Consider the following 19,713-nt stretch of genomic DNA (forward strand, 5'->3'; position numbering starts at 1 on the left):
GTACAGGTCACAACTTGTCCACCAGAGTGTTTTGGAGTTGTTGGATTGTGTATTTGATGAGTTTGATGAGGGAAAGCCGGAAATACCGTCTGTCTCTATAGGGTTGGCTGAGCAGCTGGCATATCAGCCTCCCAGATCTAAAAACAGCTTGCACTGACAACTAAAGGAAACAAAGCTATTACTAAGACTATAGGGATTATGGCAATGGGCGAATTTGCCAGAATGGTAAAGTATCCCTTTAAGGGTTACTTGATAGATCGTGGAGGTGATGGTGACAGTGACATTGCACCATATTGTAGTTTTTAGAAGCTATAGCCCCTAATAAGCAGTCTCTTTTAAGTGCCCATCATGCTCTAAACCCGTGGTTCAGGGTCTGGGACTCCCTAGGGAGGGCCTCAGAGATCCAAGAGCAGGGGTGTTTAACTCAAGGCCCCGGGGACCAAATCCAGCCCACAAGATGATCTCATATTTCTGTCATAACTGGCCCATCTGTATGAGGTCTGCAGATTTCCTCACTATAAAGATGTGAACTTATCCTTGATGATAAAAGGTTTCCTTGTTAAACCATAAAATCTGAAAAAGGAGTAAAAATAATAATAAAAAGTCAGGACTGTAGGAAAAGAAATTAATTAGTGTTTTAATTTCATATTTTCAATTTAGCATCTCACAATTAAGACTTTATCAGTTATGAGCATTGCAACTCATAATTTTGATTTCTTAAATAACGTTTTGAGCTTTAACATTTATACTTTTAAATTTAAAGTCATACTGTGATGTTTTTAACTAATTGTTTTGTATTTTATCTCATATTTCCAACTCCTAACTTTGACTTCATAAGACTTTATAAGTTTGACCTTTTAAGCTCACAATTAAAGAAGTTGGATCATATTTTGACTTTTAATTTCATCATTACAACTTTTAATTCATATTTTGACTTTTTAAACTCATGATAAAATCTTTCTTTCTAATATATTTGCCTTTGAAAACATTATTTTTCAATTTAATGTGTTGACCTTTTTAAACTAATTAATTTAATTTTTCTTAGATTATGAGCCCTTAAACTTATCTTTTTAACTTTTCAATAATAAAATAATTTCTCATCAGGGCTAAGTTTTTTTCAGATATATTTTATTACTGGTGAAACAAGGTTGACAGTTTATGGTTAAAAGGGTGACCCTGTTAGGCCCTCAGGTTAGTCCTGAATCCAGAATCCGGCCCCTGCTGTGATTGAGTTTGACAGCCCTGTCTTAGAGGATTCACGAGGCTAAGTCTTTACAAGAGAGCTCCATTCATACAACTATGTAAAATAGTCCACCATGGGGACTCCTGAGGACGTTACAGTAACGTTAATAACATCAGTACTCAGTAACATCAGATCAGTTCAGACTGAGAATTTGAGGTCAGATCACAGTTTTAACTCTGTTTCTACAACATTTTCCTCCACGCACAGGCATAACAGTTCCAGAATGTCTGCAGCTGACAACAGGGAACGTCCACATGCATGTCTCTCTGTTTAGTTTGATTCATTTCATATCAACATATCCTAATCAGATTATAAGTTCAGCTAATTTAAACAGCTGAAAGTCACCAGTTTACACAGTCACTGGCTGAACTGTAACAGTACTCTAACTTCTAAATTAATCTATTTCCTGACAGCTTAGACAGACATGTTTGTCTCTGTGCATTGTCAATAACACATCCTAAAGATGTGGAGTTCTGTTGATTTGGTTTTTATGTTTAAAACTCTGACCCACTGCTGCTGACTGTCACATCTCCTCTACCTCCACACAGGCGCTGTTGAACATGTTCACTAAATCTCCTCTGAAGAAAAGTCCTTAACCAGCTGTGTTTTTGTACTTAATCTGGTTATTTTTCAGGTCTGTCCTGGTTTTTCAACACAGTAGGTGTAAACTAAGCATATATTTTTCCTCCTCCATTTCCCCACTCCCCAAGATGGGAGACTCACTCCAGTGAGTTAGTCTCTGTAAGGATCATTAGTAGCAGCACCTGGCTGATTGATCACACCTGACCAGGTGTCTTTGCTGATGTTTTTACCCACCTTCTTGCACCTGTCTCCTCTGCCTTTTTCTCCTACATATTGTTTAAATTTTTCTAGAAAAGCACAGCCAGTTGACAGAAGAGACACGTGACAGCCATCATGTGTCTACATATGTGGTCAACAGCAACTTTACTTTCACTGCTCCTAGAGGCATTCTACCACCAGTTTTGACACTTTGAAGATAAAATAAAACTTTATTCTCAAAGTCTGAAACTCTACTTCAGTCTCAATCATCCAGCCAATCATAGTCAAGTCCATTCTAAACCCATGAAGCTTTCATCCATCTGATAGAAAACAGAATCTGCATACATTTGCTGTGATACTCCAAAGAAGGCAAAGTAATCTGGTCCCACAGCTGGACAGAGACAAACCTCATCCTCTCACGTTCTCTCTCTCTGATCCGTACGACGACATATGGCCTCCACACTTTAACATCCTTTCTCCTCTCACTCGTCTTCTCTCCCTCCTTCCCTCTGCGGTCTGAGACGTTAGCAGTCCAGATGGTTGAAGCTCTTACAGCTTCATCTCTGACTCCGTCCTTCCGCCGCTCCATCCATCTTTAGGTCTGAGCGATGACACCGGCTGCTGCTCGACACGAACCTCTCTGCAGAGACCGGACAGATCTGAGGCCATCCTCAGCTGCTTCATACGCGTCTGCTTCACTTTAATGGACTTAATGACAACAAAGAAACAAGCCAACAGAATGAAGACTGCTGATGTTGGTACAAAACATGAAGCGTCAGGAGCGGCTGACCCAAAAAGCTTTTTAAAAGCTAGAACTAAAATGGAGATGGCATGAATAAACAATGAGCAGAGAGTCCACAACTTTTGGGCATGTTGATTTCTGCTGTAACAGTGAATTCTTTAAGATGGGACTGTAAATATAGAGACACTGCTTCAAGGAAAATCAGGCCTTAACCCCTGCATGAATATGTCAATCTCTACTTCCCATGTCATATAAACTGAGCTAATCATGAGTCACATGTTCCTAATCACACGCTTTAATTCCCTTGTTTAAGCAGGCTTGATCTGGTGTTTTTCTGGTCATCCGAGTACCCAAAACTCTTTGCAGGCCACATTTACCCATTCAGCCCACATTCATACTGACGGTGATGTCTCTGTAGAAAGTTTAAACTAATCCTGTTCATATGGATCCATACACATCCACACACACGGATGCTGCAGTGGGGTCAACTTTAAGTCAACTTCAGGTCAAGTGTCTTGACCAATGAAACACTGACATGTGACTGCAGGTGCTTGAGAACGAACCCTTGACCTCACAGTGTAGAGACGGCTCACTCTAAGTGAGAAGATGACACAAGTCTTTCCATTGCACTGATTTGTGAATCAAATCAAAGAGATGGACTCAAAGCTCTTGACTTTAAGATTTTATTTTAATCTAAATTAGTGCCATACTGCTTCACCAATGTGATCCAAAGACATGACTTACTATTTAGAGAGCTTCTTCAGAGAAACACAGCGTTTATTTAGAGTCCAAAGACATTCATTCCACAAAGGATATTTGGTAACACTTTAGTTTAGTGGGCCTCAGTAACCTAACTACCAAACAATCACTCAGAATGTATCAGTAGTCAAGTGATTCCTCATAATTCTGTGGAAATTCTCTGGCAAATAGGTGTTATTTTACCAAGAGGTTCCTTAATAATATAATAATAGTTTTTCTTTTTGAGTTGTTTTATAATTCCCAGGTCATTTCTTTATTTTGGACGAGTAAATTAAAGTCCTTCCTCAATAATTTTCAAGTAACCTTTAGGTAATTTCTGAATGCCTTCTGTCATCCATCCATCCATCCATTTTCTATACCCCTTATTCCGTTCCGGGTCTGGGGGGGGGGGGGGCGGAACCCAGTTACACAGGTAGAGACCAAGAGGATCAAAATGTAATTAGTGAGCAGTTTAAAGAGACATAAAGAGGTAAAAACAAGGGAAATAAAAACATTGAAAGGAGGGTGAAAGCAATCAGATGTGATTAAAGAAACAGAAAAGGACCGAGTAATATAGTAATATAGTAATATAGCAATGAAAGGGGGAAATTCCATGTAAGATAAAGCTCTGTAAATGTCAGATGTTAAAATAAATAGATTTGATAGCAAATGTAGAAAGAAGGAAACCAATAAACCCTGATCATTTTTTAAAGAAATTTTAAAAATGGAAATAAATCTGTTAAAAGATGAAAACCAATTAAAAAGGCGACATCATCACATAAAAGCAAGTCAGTAAAAATGAAATTTAAGCAGTGATTTAAAAGAAGTGACTGATTCGGCATGCCATATCTGCTCAGGTAGGTCGTTCCAAAGTCAGGGAGCCCTGATGGAAAATGCTAGATCAGCTTTAGTTTTACGTCTCGACTTTGGAACGACTAGGAGGTTCCCACCTGAGGATCTAAGGCTGTGTGCTGGGACATATGGGGTTATAAAGTTTGTAGCCAGACCCTTTAGCGCTTTAAATGTAACGACTAAAATCTTAAAATCAACACTAAAAGTAATAGTAAGCCAGTGTAAAGATGCTAAAATCAGGGTGAGGAGATGTCGTCTGTTAAAACCAGTTAGGAGCCTTGCTGCTGTATTTTTTTACTGGTTGAAGAAGAGAGAAGGATTTTTGACTGAAACCTGACAGGGGAGTGTTACGATTGTCAAAACGGAGAAAATGAGGGCGTGGTTTAACTTTTCTATATCTGACTGGGGAAGAATTGGTTTTATTTTAGGAAAAAGTATGACTGTACAACTTTATTGATGCGTGTGAAGGTTTTCATAAACAGTCTTGTGTCATGTTACACTAAAGGTACGGTGTTATCATTACTCATGATTATTTTATTTTTTGTTGCATTTCCATTGAAGTGTTTGAATGCTATTTGCACTTTCAGCTTCTTCCTTTCACGGTGGATCAGTGGAACAATGTTCAAACAGCTAATTAACGGCCGCCAACATGGCCGCCCGAGGGGGCATCACACCACCTGAAGACCCTCCTCATCCCTCCTACTTCTTCAATCAGCTCTCTGTCTCTTTTCATCTTCCTCCAGCTGTCACACCTCCATCTATCCCTCCATCCCATCATCCTCCTCTCTGTATGTGAGTAATTAAAGCTAACAGGAAGCGCTAACTGTTCGTGAAGACCTGCCAAATCCATCCATCCATCGTCACCTCCATCTCTTCTTCACTTTTATGTCTTCGTCGCCCATATGGCTCGGTCACACACTCACCCCCTCCCCTCTCAGAGAGGTTGGGTTTGTTAATAGCCCATATGGCCTCTTCATATGCTGCCAGTGAATTCTAATGACAGGAGATTGGCAGAGGCTCCTCTCTGGCTGTCGGACTGCGACACAACGCCAACGTGCCGGTAATGAAACCTGCTGAAAGTCATCACAAACACACAGCAGCTGCACTGACCTCTGTAAGAGCGAGCATCGTAAAGTTACTCATGACTTTACAATTAGAAAGTATGGGAATAATTAATGAAGACAATAACTCAACCCAGGGCATCATTTTGGGCCTGGACATTTTTATATCACCATGCCAGACTCTAAAATATTATTTCGATCTCATCCCTTAATGGGGCAAGGAACCATATATGGTCGACTTCCCTCCAACTCTCTGTGATACAGGAGAAGCAGAATAATTGTTCTCGGTCAATCAGTGGAGGTCAGTCAACATCACAGAAAATCACATCACAGCATCTGACCAATCAGCAGTGGCCCGGACTGTCTTAAACTTCCTGTTTCCTCCAGAACTCAAAAAAGGTAGTTTTACTCTGTCTTCTTTCCAGTTGATTCTGGAGTGAGGCGGGGGTGCGTCTTCAATACCTGTATGGACTGGGTTATGGGGGTAAGAGGGGCAGCAAACTGGAGAGTCATTTGGTGATGTCCAGGTCACTGATCTGGACTTTGCTGATGATGCAAAGATCCTTGCGGAGACTCTAGATGTCCTTGTGGACTTGCTGAGTGAGGAGGCTGAATCACTGGGAATGCACTTCTCCTGGTCCAAGATCCAGTCACTTGGGGCTGCCGTGGATGCAGCCATCAAATCTGTGTTTGTGAATGGTGAGAAGTTGTACCTTGACATCATAACCCCTCATGCATGGAGCGGTGGGTTCACTGGGCAAGACAGTGTGTCGTTCCCGATGTCTGAGCATGCGGACGAGTCTTTCAGCCCTTCTGGTCTGACTATACTCTAATGAGGCCTGGGCATCAGCTGATGCCCAGAGGTGCCAACTAGACCCATTCATGACAACTTCTCTTTGGTGTGTTTTTGGGTATTGTTAGCAAGACTGTGTGTCTGCTGCTGATGTGATGGGAGGATGGGAAGGATCAGCAGCCTGATATGGGGACAGCAGCTGCACTTTTACAGGCACCTGATCCAGCTCACCACATAGTGGGTGCCCAGGACCCAGTGGGCTGGTCCAGACACTGGGGGCGACCATGCGCAGCCATGGAGGGGGCAGTTAGGAGGTTACCTGGAGAGACGCGGCATGGGCATGGATGATGGCCATCAGGAGGCTAGAGGAGACCTGACAATGCAGTTAGGCAGGTAATGTTACCCCGGCATTTGCCAAACCCAGACAGAGAAGCATGACTCTTACCTCTACTAGGGGTGTAGCTAGGGACTGTGGGCCCCCAGAAGGAATACTACACAGGGCCTCCCTTAAATGCTAGCTAAGCAACAAATGTTGTCATGTTTACAAATATCTATGCATTTCAATGTATTTTCAAACTATAATTTCCCCATTTATGAGCAATATTTTTGACTATGGTTGAATTAAATTTACTTGCATAATTTCACAGTGGTGGACTACACCATCTGGGCGTTTTTAAGGGAGAAGCACAGGCCCCCAAGTAATGTATTTAACTCCATTTGATAAAGAAAAATCAGTCTGTTGCCTGATTGATTTAGTCCCTTTTGATTGAAAATGACACTTAGAAAAAAAAAAATTAAAGCACTTTTTATTGCAGGCTTCTCAAGGGCCCCTCCCTATGTTGGGCCTGAGTAATCAGTACCCTTTTACCCCCCTCATGCTACGCCCATGCACTCCACAGAAACACTTTCCACTGCTGCAAAGTCCAGTGTGGGTGTGCTTTACACCACTCAGTCTGACGGTTAGCATTGGACACAGTGTGAGGCAACTGCTCATCTATCAAAAACTCATTCCTGAAGCTCCCACTGTAGTTACTGTGCTGACATTAATGCCAGCGGAAGTTTGGAAATGGAATCAGCAGCTGCTCCTTGATTTTACGTGGTCTGCTTTATGGCCAGGTCGCTGCTATTCCTAAACTCTTCCACTTTCTAAAAATATAACTGATTATTGTGAAGTAGAAACATCCTAATCTTGAGTCAGAATTAAAATTTTGTACTAATAGTTGTAGTTGCTCTAACAAGAACATTTCTTTCCCAAAGCCCATGATTCAAATGAGTAAAAAGTAAAGTCTGATTTGCAGTCATTTCATATTTTGCAGATTTTAACCTTTTTCCCTCCGTTAAAAGTTCTCTAATGTTTATGTGAAGTCGTGACTCTGCCTGTTTTTTGGTCCAGACAGCTCCAGTAGCAGATTTAAAAGTCTGATTGATGTTGACTTTATTGGACCCAGTTTTCCTTCTGATATTTTACCCTGTGTCATATTTCTCCCTCTCTCTACTGTCAACCTCCACCTGCTTCTGTTGAAGAGCCTGTTAAGCCGTTGTTTCCCTCCTCACTGCCTGACCTGTGTGTGATCTGAAGATCCGCACGGTCACCGGATCGATACCTTGACTCAGCCTTTACCGACTCTGACGCTGGGGTGTCTGCCCTGCGGTTCCAAATTAACAAAGTACATAATGGCTTTGTAATGGGTTGTGTTTGTAAAGCTGTTTAAACGTTGGCTGCTCTCTGATGGTTTTAACTCTGCAGATATTCACATTGTTCATTATTTACGACCCTCTCTCTGTGTTTTTAAAGAAACACTTCCCTGCAGGCGGATGAATCCCTGAAAGCACAGCTCTGTGAGCTTTAATCGCTGCACGTATCAGCTCTGTGTGTTTATAGGCAGACTCTTCATCATGTTTACTGTGTCGTATCGCTCTGTATGGATTTATCTCTCTGCAGACAACACGAGCTGTTAGCTGCTCTAAAATACAAACAGACCCTGGAGGCTTTAGCTGCAGAAACATTATTAGATTATTTTCCTGCAGGGACATTTTTACTGATGTTTTTACTCCACAAAAATACACTAGATCAGTCACTGCTTTACGTGAACAGAGGAATGAGTTTGGATCTGTGTACTGCCAGGAACAAAAGCTGAATAATGAGAGCTTTACTCTTTCACGTGATCAAAATAACAGTGGTGTTACATTAACACAGTAATGGGTCAGGTTAACCCTGCTGCAGTTGGTGTTGCTTCGTATTAAAGGAGCCAGTTCTAACTAGAACAAGTGCAATGTCACTCATGTAATCATTCTGTCAGTCACATGACCTAGAGGGCAAAAAGAGTGTAACGCTGCTACTATTGACCACTGTGTGGAGCATCTCACCTGAGTGACATTATTACATCACCTGTTGCACACTGGATTATTGCACTTTTTTAGACCATTCTCTGGAAACCGTAGAGATGGTTATGTGTGTAAAGTTTCTGAAAAGTCAGACCAGCACGTCTGGCACCAACAACCATGCCAGGGTTAAAGTCACTTAAATCCCCTTTCTTCCACATTGTGATGCCTGGTTTGAGCTTCAGCTAGTCGTCTTGACCACGTCTACATGCCTAAATGCATTGAGCTGCTGCCATGTAATTGGCTGGTTAGCGATTTGTGTTAACAAGCAATTTAACAGGTGTACCTAATAAAGTGGCCGGTGAGTGTGGATAATACATACCAGTGAGAAATGGTCAGTGAAGTAATTGGTGGGTTTCGCCCTCAGATTCACCACTTTTGGTCGTTGTGACCTAACGGTCCACTGATCAACAGGTAAATAATGTTGTTGTGTGGCTGGATGAAGAAAATGAGTGACAGAGAGCATGAAAGGGAGAAGTCTGAGGATTGTGAGGTGGCGGGAAAAATATGGAGGTCGGATGAAGGTTTAAAAAGATGAAATTAAAATCTGGGAGAAAGGAGGAACACAAAAACGAAAGTGACTTTGTTACCTGAGTGACCGTAACCATGGCAGCAGGGCGTTTGACCTCCAATCATCCTTCTCTGATGATTCCCATCAGCTCTCATTACAGAGAGACAGACAGGAGGAGAGATGAACAGATTTCTACCGGCTCAAATCTACGACACAGACTGAAACACTAGAATCTGGAATAATGTCAATTATTTGTTGTTATTATAAATGAATTCAGACTGAGTTCAACTAATTATCCAGCAACTACTGTCCATCTTACTGTTGATACAGTCAGCTAAATTGAAGCTCTGAATTACCTAGAATAGGTCAAAATAGCTGCCAGTGATGCAAGCCAAACATATGATAGTTTAACTCATGTAATTCTAATACACATTATGGAGAAAAGAATTTGGCAGCAACTGTGCATTATTGAATTCAAGTGTTCCAGTCAGACCTGTTTCACATTTTTAAACTATTTTTTTGAGAGTTATGTGCAATACAGGTGGGGTATGTGGTTGGATAAACTCTGTGTACACAAGGTTATTGTTGCTATTGTACTACATGCTATGATATGTTAGCTTAATGGGTGCACTGAGACATATTTCCCTAGTATCCTATATAGTTCTGAACTTCCACTGGCATAAATGCAAGCACATAAACTGTGCAGTGGGAGCTTTATGAATGGGTTTCTATGAGTGAGCAGCTGCATGCAAACCTCAAATCATTAAGCCCAATGCCAATTATCAGATGGAGTCAAACACCCATGTGGTCTTTGTAGTGATCAATCATGCTTCTCTGTTTTGCAGTCAGATGGGTTGGTCTTGGTTTGTCAGATGCTGGGAAAGCATGACCTCTCTGACTGCATGGTGCCAACTGTAAACTTTGGTGGATAATGGTGGGGCTGTTTACGAGAGTCTGGTTTAGGCCCCTCAATCTTAATGCTTCAGCATACAAAGACATTTTAGACAATGCTATGCTTCCAACTTTATGGCAACAGTTTGGGGAAGGCCTGTTTCTCTTCCAACATAACTGTGACTCAGTGCACAAAGCAAGGACTATAAAGACATGGTTTAGATAAGTTTGGCTTTCACGCAGCTTTGCGGGGAACTAGAACAGAGGTTTGAGCCAGGCATTCTTGTCCAACATCAGTGCCTGACCTCATAAATGCTGTACAGAATGAATGGGCACAAATTCCCTGAGAGACACTCCAAAATTGTGTGGACAGCCGTCCAAGAAGAGTGGAGGCTGTAATAGCTGCTACAAACACTCTTTGTCCTTATAGTAAAGCTTTACATAAAACATCTGTGTGAAATTTTCTTACAAAGTTTGACGTACTTTGGAATAAGCTGAAGCTGAAGTCAGTCAGTGTAAATATGTCCTCTAAGAGAACCAGCTTCTCAGGGATTCTGATCAAGTTCAGGTTATTGATAAAGGATTTCTGGCTGACTCAGAGGAACATGACAAGTGAGAATAGATTTATCTGCATTGAAAAATAAATGAACTGAAGCTAAGATTCTGCTTTGCAGCAGATTGCGTTCCTCCCTTTCTGTGGCACACACGGGCCGGTCAAAGAGTCAGAAACAACGAAAATAAACCAGAACACTTCTAGTGTTAAATCCAGTTTCACATGAACAGATAATGCTAGCTCTGTTAAAGACAGACACTCCTCTGCTGTGATGCTGCTCTCCAGATAATGAGATGCGATTATAAAGCAGTGCTAAAGTGCCTGACCTTTAATTCATAAATGGGAATATCAAAACAGCTGCAGAGTTCACATGGATGCTTTTCTCTTAAATCCCTCTACATTGTGTTGTTTTGCAATGCTTAATGTTTTTAGGGCCTTACCAACTGTTCAGTAAGAAATATGAAACACTACCCCACTAAAAAAATTCCTCAGTGTAACACAAAAAAGTCTTTACATCCAATAATCTTGAGCCCCATGCTCTGAAAGAGAAAGTGCAGAACTATCAAGTCTGCAGGGGGAAAGCATTTAAAATACAGGGAGAAAGGAGCAGAGCAGTAATGGGTTATTTTAGAAAGCAGTGCAAATATGCATGAATATCTGAGCTGTATTCTTCTGCAGGAATCCTGTAACTGTCAGAGCAAAGTGGGCTGGTGTTTCAGACGAGCTCAACAAACTAACAATCCTGCATTTTTACTGAGCTTCTTAAATCAGGAATGAGGTCACATTAACATATTGTTTGCTTTCTTATTAACATTTTTATCTTGATTAAAGAGACAAAAACACAATGTTTTTGAGGCTTCTGTGTCAGACTGAGGTCACTCATGTGTTTGTGATTTACTCCTCTATTCTGGTGATAATCAGGGCCTGAGGTAGGCTGCTATGATTGTAGTTGTACAAGCTATCATTAGTTAATCTGTAGATATTCTTAGATTGAATATTATGGCAGTCTGTGTGTTATTCTGTCTGTTCTTTAAGTTCTGTATGAGTTTATGTCTGTGTTGAATTCAGCCTTTGTGTTTCCTGTTTTATTTTGTAGTAACTGCCTCCTGTGTGTTTGTCTTTCCCCGTGATCAGTTTCACCTATGTCTCGTCAGTCACACCTGTTTAAAGGTCAAATAATACGCAAAATAAACTTTTTCACTATTTTCTTACAAAAATACAGTGGCGTGAAAAAAGTATTTCCTTTCTGATTCCTGAGTTTGTTGCATATTTATCACACTTAAATGTTTTGGATCATCAAACCAATTTTTATGATCGACAAAGACAACCCAAGTAAATACAAAATGCAGTGTCTGATGGCCGGACGTTGGCCTTCAGGATTTTCTGGTAGACAGCAGAATTCATTGCTCCTTCAGTCACAGCAAGTGGTCCAGGTCCTGAAGCAGCAAAGCAGCCCTAGACCATCACACTGCCACCACCATGTTTGACTGTTGGCATGATGTTCTTCTTTTCAAATACTGTGTTATTTTTACTCCAGATGTTACGGGCCGCACACCTCATACAAGCTCAACTGTTGTCTCGTCAGTCCACAGAATATTTCTCCAAGAGTCTTGGGGATCATGGAGATGTTTCTTGGTAAATGTGAGATTAGCCTTTGTGTTGTTTTCTGTCAGCAGTGGTTTTGGCCTTGGAACTCTCCCATGATGCCATTTTTGCCCAGTGTCTTTCTGCTGGTTTAGTCATGAACTCTGACCTTAACTGATGCCAGTTAGGCCTGCAGGTCTTTGGATGTGGTTCTGAGTTCTTTTGGGACCTCCTGGATGAGTTGTCGTTGCACTCTTGGAGTCATTTGGGTTGGCCGACCACTCCTGGGAAGGGGCACCTCTGTTCCCAGTTTTCTCCATTTGTGGATAATGGCTCTGACCGTGGTTTGCTGGAGTCCCAAAGTCTTGGAAATGACTTTGTAACCTTTCCTAGATATATTTCAATCACTTTGTTTCTCATTTGTCCTTGAATTTCTTTGGATTGTGGCATGATCCCTATCTTTTTGAGATCTTGTAACCTACTTCATTTTGTCTGACAGCTTCTATTTGAGTGATTTCTTCATTCAACCAATCGGTACTCCGGCCTGGGTGTGGTCAGTGAAATAGAACTCAGCTTTCCAAAAACTGTGGTTAATCACAGCTACATTTCAGAAAATGTGTGCGGAAACAAGCCGTTCTCAGATTTTCCCCTCATGATGTCACATGGGGAGTTAGCCCCATCCCCCACAGGTAACATCATATTTCTCCTGAGTGGGCGTGGCATCAGCTTATTCAAGACACGCCCACACCATCCTGGAGCAGATTTTATTTCCTCGTTTTTCATGATTTTGAAGCTAAATTTTATAAACTTAGAGATGTTTTATTTGACTAAAATTTGATTTAGTGGTTCAAAACAAGGTGACCTGCCATACAGCAAACTTAAATACAGATTTATTTTCACTTTACCAGTTCTTTAATAACTGCTGTACCATGGATTAAGTCAACATTTGCAAATCTATTTTTGGCACCCTCAGAGCAGACAAAGCCTGGCGTCCCCCTCTAAGATCTTGGGCGCACCCCCTGGGGGGTCCTGGACCTCAAGCTGGGAACCAATGGTATAGTCTGGCATTGCTCAGTCATAAACGCTCAGTCTGAGCCACTCTTTAGATTTTGTTGGTCTTGGGTTAAGGTCACCCCCCCCCCCCCCCGACCATGATGTCTAAAGAATGATTTGAAGATTTTGCTTTAAACCTTGCACATACATCAACTCTGACTCAAGGACAAACTGAATGCATTTTTGGAAGCACAAGCTCAAGGCCTCAAGTCTTGTTGGCACGATATTTCAGGAATGGTTTGAGGGATTTTTGTGAGATTTGGCACAATCCTACACTTCAACTTTACGGTGAACTGATGAGATTTAATAGGCCCAAAGCCATTCATTTTTTACTCAAGTTTGAGCCTATAAACTGAATTATTTGTGTAATTTATTAGAAAGCATGTACCATTAAAGAAATACAACCACATTATCATAGAAACCAGTCCAGCCCTCCTCCTGACCCTCTGCTGGACTTTGACCTTGTAGTGATAATAAACTTCCCAGAGGAATAAAACCACCAGCCTGGCTGTGTTTCTGTTTCTCTTATTTTTCAGCGTTGTTGTTTCAGGTGTGGGTTCACCTTCAGGTTTGTGAATCTGCCGCCTGCAGCTACATGAGCATCGTCTCCTCTGTGAGAAACACTCACAGATCCTTACATCACTTCACCCTGAGAGGAGAGAGAGTGATAAACGCTGAGATCACACTGAGCCGTGTCCACATGGTTTGCATCATTTTTCTTTAGACTCACAAAAACACTCGGAGTGTTTGTTGGTGATAAAAGTTGAAGCATGGATGTTTTTTTGTTTCATGAACAAAACAAAAGCAGAAGTGAAACTCTGAGGAGTAAGTGAAGCAGTAGCTCAGTAGAGCTGGCTTATAGAGCGTCCTCCAAAGGGGGTCAGACCCCTGAGTCTGTCCACCCTCACACAGGAAATACACACAGGCCTTTTAATGTACAGACTTTTTATCCATGCAAAAGGAAAAGGAGGAGAGGAAGAAGAAGAAAAGACTGAAACTCCCCTGGGACGATGATCCAGATCAGCGTCAGGACGAGGCTCCACTAACCAGCTGTCATTAAGGTTAACAAGCTCTCACTGCTGTTTGTTTTGACTCCTGCCATGCTCTGATTGGTTTATTGTTATCCAATCAGAGCTGAGGCTTACAGATCATTAAAAAAAGTAGGACTGATTGATCCTCAGATGAAACCAATAAAGGGAGTTATTGATCCAGTCTGCATGCCTGACATCTTATCTGTGGCATGTAAACGGTCAGAGTCTTCACAGTGACAGGATGGACTCATTTATCCTCCTCTTCCTCTCTAACGACCTCTTTAGCTCGTTAACAGATAATTAGCCTGAGACCAGCAGATTGTGTGGCTGCATAGGCGCCTGCTGAAAGTGCCGAGGCTGCACTTTACACACAAACTACTTTAACACAAACACACACACACAGAAAACAGGAAGAGTGTGACAAAAGGCTACGCTGTCACGTTTGCAGGTATAAACCTCTGCCAGCGCCCCCTACAGGCTGCACAGCTTATTCTTTATTTTAGTCTATATTGAGGAGTCATCTTCACGGATGTTGCATGCAGTGAATAAAAATCAAATGCTGTTATTTTTCTTACTATATCTCCTTTCTGAAACCCCAATTCCAAAAAAGTTGGGACACTGTATAAAATGTAAGTACTGGAATGCAATGGCTTTCAAATCTTATGAAACCATATTTTACTCACAATAGAACATAAACAGCACATCAAATGTTGTACGTGAGACTTTTTACTATTTCATGAAAAATATTAGCTAATTTTTTTTGTTTGATGGCAGCCAGTGTTCATTTCAAGTAAAACTATGACTAAAAATCTTCATCGACAGCCTTTTTTCCCATGACAAAAACAAGACTTAGACTGACAAAAATAGATCTGTGATGACTAAAACTGACAAAAATTAAGCTGAGTTTTCGTCAAGATGACTAAAACTAGACAAAAATGGTTTTTGAGTTTTCGTCGACTAAAAGTAGACTAAAAGTAGACTAAAACTAAAAAGGGCAGAAATAACTAAAATGTGACTAACACTACAAATATATTTTATCTCAAGACTAAGACTAAGACTAAAATCAAAAATAGCTGCCAAAATTAACACTGATGGTGGCAACACCTCTCAAAAAAGTAGGGACAAGGAAATAGAAAGCTGGAAAAGTAAGTGGTACTGATGAAAAAAGGCTGAATCTGAGTATTTTGCAACTAATTTGATTAATTGGCAACAGGTCAGTGACATGTCTGGGTATAAAAGGAGCATTTTAGAGAGGCAGAGTCAGTCAGAAGTAAAGATGGGCAATCTGCCAAATCAAACACTGTGCTGAAAAATTGTGGAACAATTTCAGGAAAATGGGCTGCACGGCGGCTCAGGGGTTAGCGCTGTTGCCTCACAGCAAGAGAGTGTGAAGTGTGGAGTTTGCATGCGTGGGTTCTCTCCGAGTACTCCGACTTCCTCCCACCACTAAAAACTCGTTAGGTTGATTGATCACTCTAAATTGGCCGTAGGTGTGAGTGTGAGCGTGCCTGGTTGTCTGTCTCTATATGTCAGCCCTGCAATTGACTGACAATCAGTCCAGGGTGTACCCCGCCTCTCGCCCAGTGACAGCTGGGATCGGCTACAGCACCCCCACGACCCTGAGCGGGAGTAGTGGTATAGAAAATGGATGGATGGATAGAATTTTGGAAAAAGGTTCCTCAGTGGGAGCAAGGGACAGGGCTGAAAGTCAATACTGGGTGCACATGATCTTGGGGCCCTCAGGGGCCACTGCATTAAAAACAGGCATGATTCTGTACTGGAGTTTACTGCAAGGGCTCAGGAACACTGTCAGCACCGTTCATCTCATCACCCCCAAATCTAAGTAATGTCTCTCCCTGCTCTCTTGTTCCTGTTTCCAGTCCTATCCACTGTCAATAAAGGCATAAAAAGCCCCAAATTAATCTAAAAAAGGAGATCCAGGACTGTTAAGCAGCTAGAATCCTACATCAGACGGGAATGGGACAACATATGTTTGTGTTTACTTGTAATAAAAATAGGTTTATCAGATTTTACAACCATTAAATTCTGTTTTTACATTTTACACAGCGCCCCAACTTTTTTGGAATTGGGGATGTACTTTTAAAGTTTGACTAAAAGCTAAAATAAGTGTTTAATAAAGTGAGAGAAAAATAACGTCTCCAGGTGTGAGTGCGTTGTTAACTCTGATCTTCCCCGTGTTTCTGTCTTAGATGACGGCTCGTGTCACGTATCGCTGTTAAAGGTCACCGTATGACATCACATGGAAACGCTTGGCGTTTAAATAGAGAACACACCTGAACCAGGTCACCTGACACTGCAGAGCGACAGCAGTCACAAAGAAACACACAAACAGTCGTTATGTAAGCTGATGGATGAGCATGTGAGGAACTGTCAAGAAAGAATAATGTCTCCCACTGTGAACCTGATGCTCACACCTGGCCCCGTTCTTCTTCTGTGGTTTATTTATGAGTTTCCTCTTTTATTGTTCACAGGCTGCAGCAGCTGATGTTTCACTTCCTGTAAACAGACTCTGAAGAGTTATGAAGACTAAATCACACTAAATAAACTTAAATTATTCCAGTATAACAGCAAAAACAATGTGAGACCCAATGACTGCATGCTTTCCTCCAGCTCTTTAACGCTGCTAAGGCCAGGATGTTACAAATGTCCTGACAGCACTGCACATGCTTTCTCTCCATACGGCATCTGTTAAATGTCGAACTCTATGCTCTGTAAATTTTTCTCTTTAAATTCTATAAATTTAAGTTTCTATCTATCTATCTATCTATCTATCTATCTATCTATCTATCATCATGTCCCTTATCACTTCTGGTCAGTGTATTTTCTGGCAGGTCCATTTCCTGGTTGAAACCAGACTCAAAAAACAGGAGAAACTGTCGTTATACATTCCCTATGGTCACATGATTTCCTTTTCCTCCAGTTTTTCATTAAATGAAGGAAAAAAATAACAGAATTGAAAAACAAAAATTGAACCCCCTTTTAATCTGTTTATCATTCGTTCATTTAATATTTGATTGATAAAATATGAAAATACTGTTCATTTTCTAGTTTTCATTTCTTAAACGAAATCAAAGAAACAGGAAATGATGAGTCTTTTTGACTATTGCTATTAATGTTGGATAAAAGAACGTAATATGAAAAACAGCTGTAAGCAGTCCTTTTGATTACAATATTGATTTGCGTAACCTGGTGCAGGTGTTGTGCTCGGAAAAGCATCCTGAGAATCACATGCCCATCGCTGCGGAGTTCACGCTTCCTGTAATGAAGAGTTAGGGCGCACTCACACTAGGTAATCTGTACTGTGCCTGGGTACGTTTGAGACTGAAAGTCCAGAACATTTGACCAGCATGAGTACACTCTTCTGTGCTTCCCTCGCTCCGGCATGGAAGGACAAGGTGGACCAAAGCATGGCACGGATGCAAATGAAGGAGCACAAGTGCAGGAACGTGACTTCACTTGGTGCCGGTGTTTGTTCTTCATACATCATCCCAAGAAGCGTGAACTCTGTAGCGATGGCCATGTGATTCTCAAGATGCTTTTCTGAGCACAACTCCTGCACCAGGTTAGCAAATTAATACTGATATCACAATAACTGCTTACAGCTGTTTTTTCATATAACATTCTCTGATCCCAAAATTAATAGCAAAGGTCAAAATTATGCATCATTCTTGTTTATTTGATTTTGTTCCAGAAATGAAAACAAAAAATTAACAATTTTTTTCATTATTTGTTATTCAGTCAACAATCAAATATTAAATGAACGAATGATACATGCATTCTTTTTTTTAATATTATTTGTTTTGTACGTTTTTGCAACCAAAATGAAAAAAAAAAAAAAAAAAAACAGAAAAATGGCTATTTTTTTTTCCTTTTTCAATTTTTCATTTTTTGATCAAAAACGAAAAACAGAATAATGAGAGGTTCTCCCACTTTTTGAGTATGGCTTCAACCAGGAAATGGATCTGCCAGGAAATACACTGAGCGCTTCTTTACTGTTTTATTGAAAAACAACAAAGGTAAAGATATTTAATACTATTAAACTGTTTTTTAAGGTTTATTTCATTTTACTGTTTTAATTGAGAAAAAAAATAAGGAAATATGGCCTTTTTTTTTTTTTTTTTTTGGTTTCTGTCCTGAAATGAAAACAAGTTAAACTGGCTGTTTTCTTGATTTCCATACCATCAAAAGCCCTTTCAAAATAAATTTAACTTTGGTAATTCTGTGCTTAAAGGACATTTGTTTTCACATGATCAGGACAGTCATTCATGTTTTTGCTTAATTCAGGTTTATTTTGATATAAATACAACCCCTATCCATGCTAGGTCTGTAGAGATGGACAATACTATTTTTTTGAATTCAATACCGATACTTCTCTATGTAATTTTATCGATACTGACACCGATACTTTTGAAGAAAGAATAAAATATTGAACTCGCAAACTTTCAAAAGGTACAAATTTTGTGCAAGCAGGTAAAAAATGAAATAAATCAAATATCATAGCACAAACATGTTTATAACATTGAAATATCAACAACTTAAAAATGCCTAATTTCATTTTTGTTTAATCCAGATAGAAGGGCTATGTTAGCCACCTAGCCACTAGTTTCAAGCTAAAATGTAAGAAATACAAGTCATCAATGATTTTCATAGAAATACTTATCTTTTTATGTTTCTACAACTTGGTCTTTTTCACACTGAGTGAGAAAGACAGCCAGGTTCACATCACAGACTGTAAAGTGAATTCATATGCGTGCGAGTGGAGTTGCTGAAATCTGTTACTCATTAATGATTGGTCCTCAAAGTCACATGGTATGGCAGGATTGACCTCCAATTGGTCTCCAAAGTCATGTGGCACAGACAAGCAGGTAAGGCATGTCCGATTGATCTCCAAATTTACGTGACACGGACGGGCAGTAAAGCCAAAACAGTCTTGAGGAGAGAGAGGCAGGGGAGAACTCAGGAGAGAAGCGGTGGTGAGACGTGTTTTATAGTACTCATTTGGTATCGATACTTCACCAGAGGGTCGACACCAAAAGAGTACTTTTTAACTGTCGATATATCGATACTGTAGTATCGATACTCCCACCACTATCGGTCTGCCAATGTCTAAAATGTACAAACATGTAGTCACAATTTTGCTCCTCCTGGTCGTATCTCGCCTCTGCTTGAGTTTAGACGGATTATACAAAAATCATGCATTTTTTCTGTCACACAGCTGAACACAAACATTTTAGTCTTGTCATATATTGTTGATAAAACACTACATATACTTTTAAGCAGTTTTTCTATCAGGTTTCACTCTTTGTCAACAGAACAAACCCTTTTCATCATCTTTTAATAGAATAATTTAACCCTGATTGAATGTTTGTGAAGCACATACTTAGTGTGTTCAGCTGCAGTACACACTACAATGTCTCCGTGTTGTCCGATCAGGGATTTAGGCCTGAGTCAGTCTGACTTAAACTCAAAGTAACTTTA

Source organism: Cheilinus undulatus, linkage group 16 (assembly GCF_018320785.1).
Source record: "Cheilinus undulatus linkage group 16, ASM1832078v1, whole genome shotgun sequence".
In the NCBI taxonomy this organism is placed as follows: domain Eukaryota; kingdom Metazoa; phylum Chordata; class Actinopteri; order Labriformes; family Labridae; genus Cheilinus; species Cheilinus undulatus.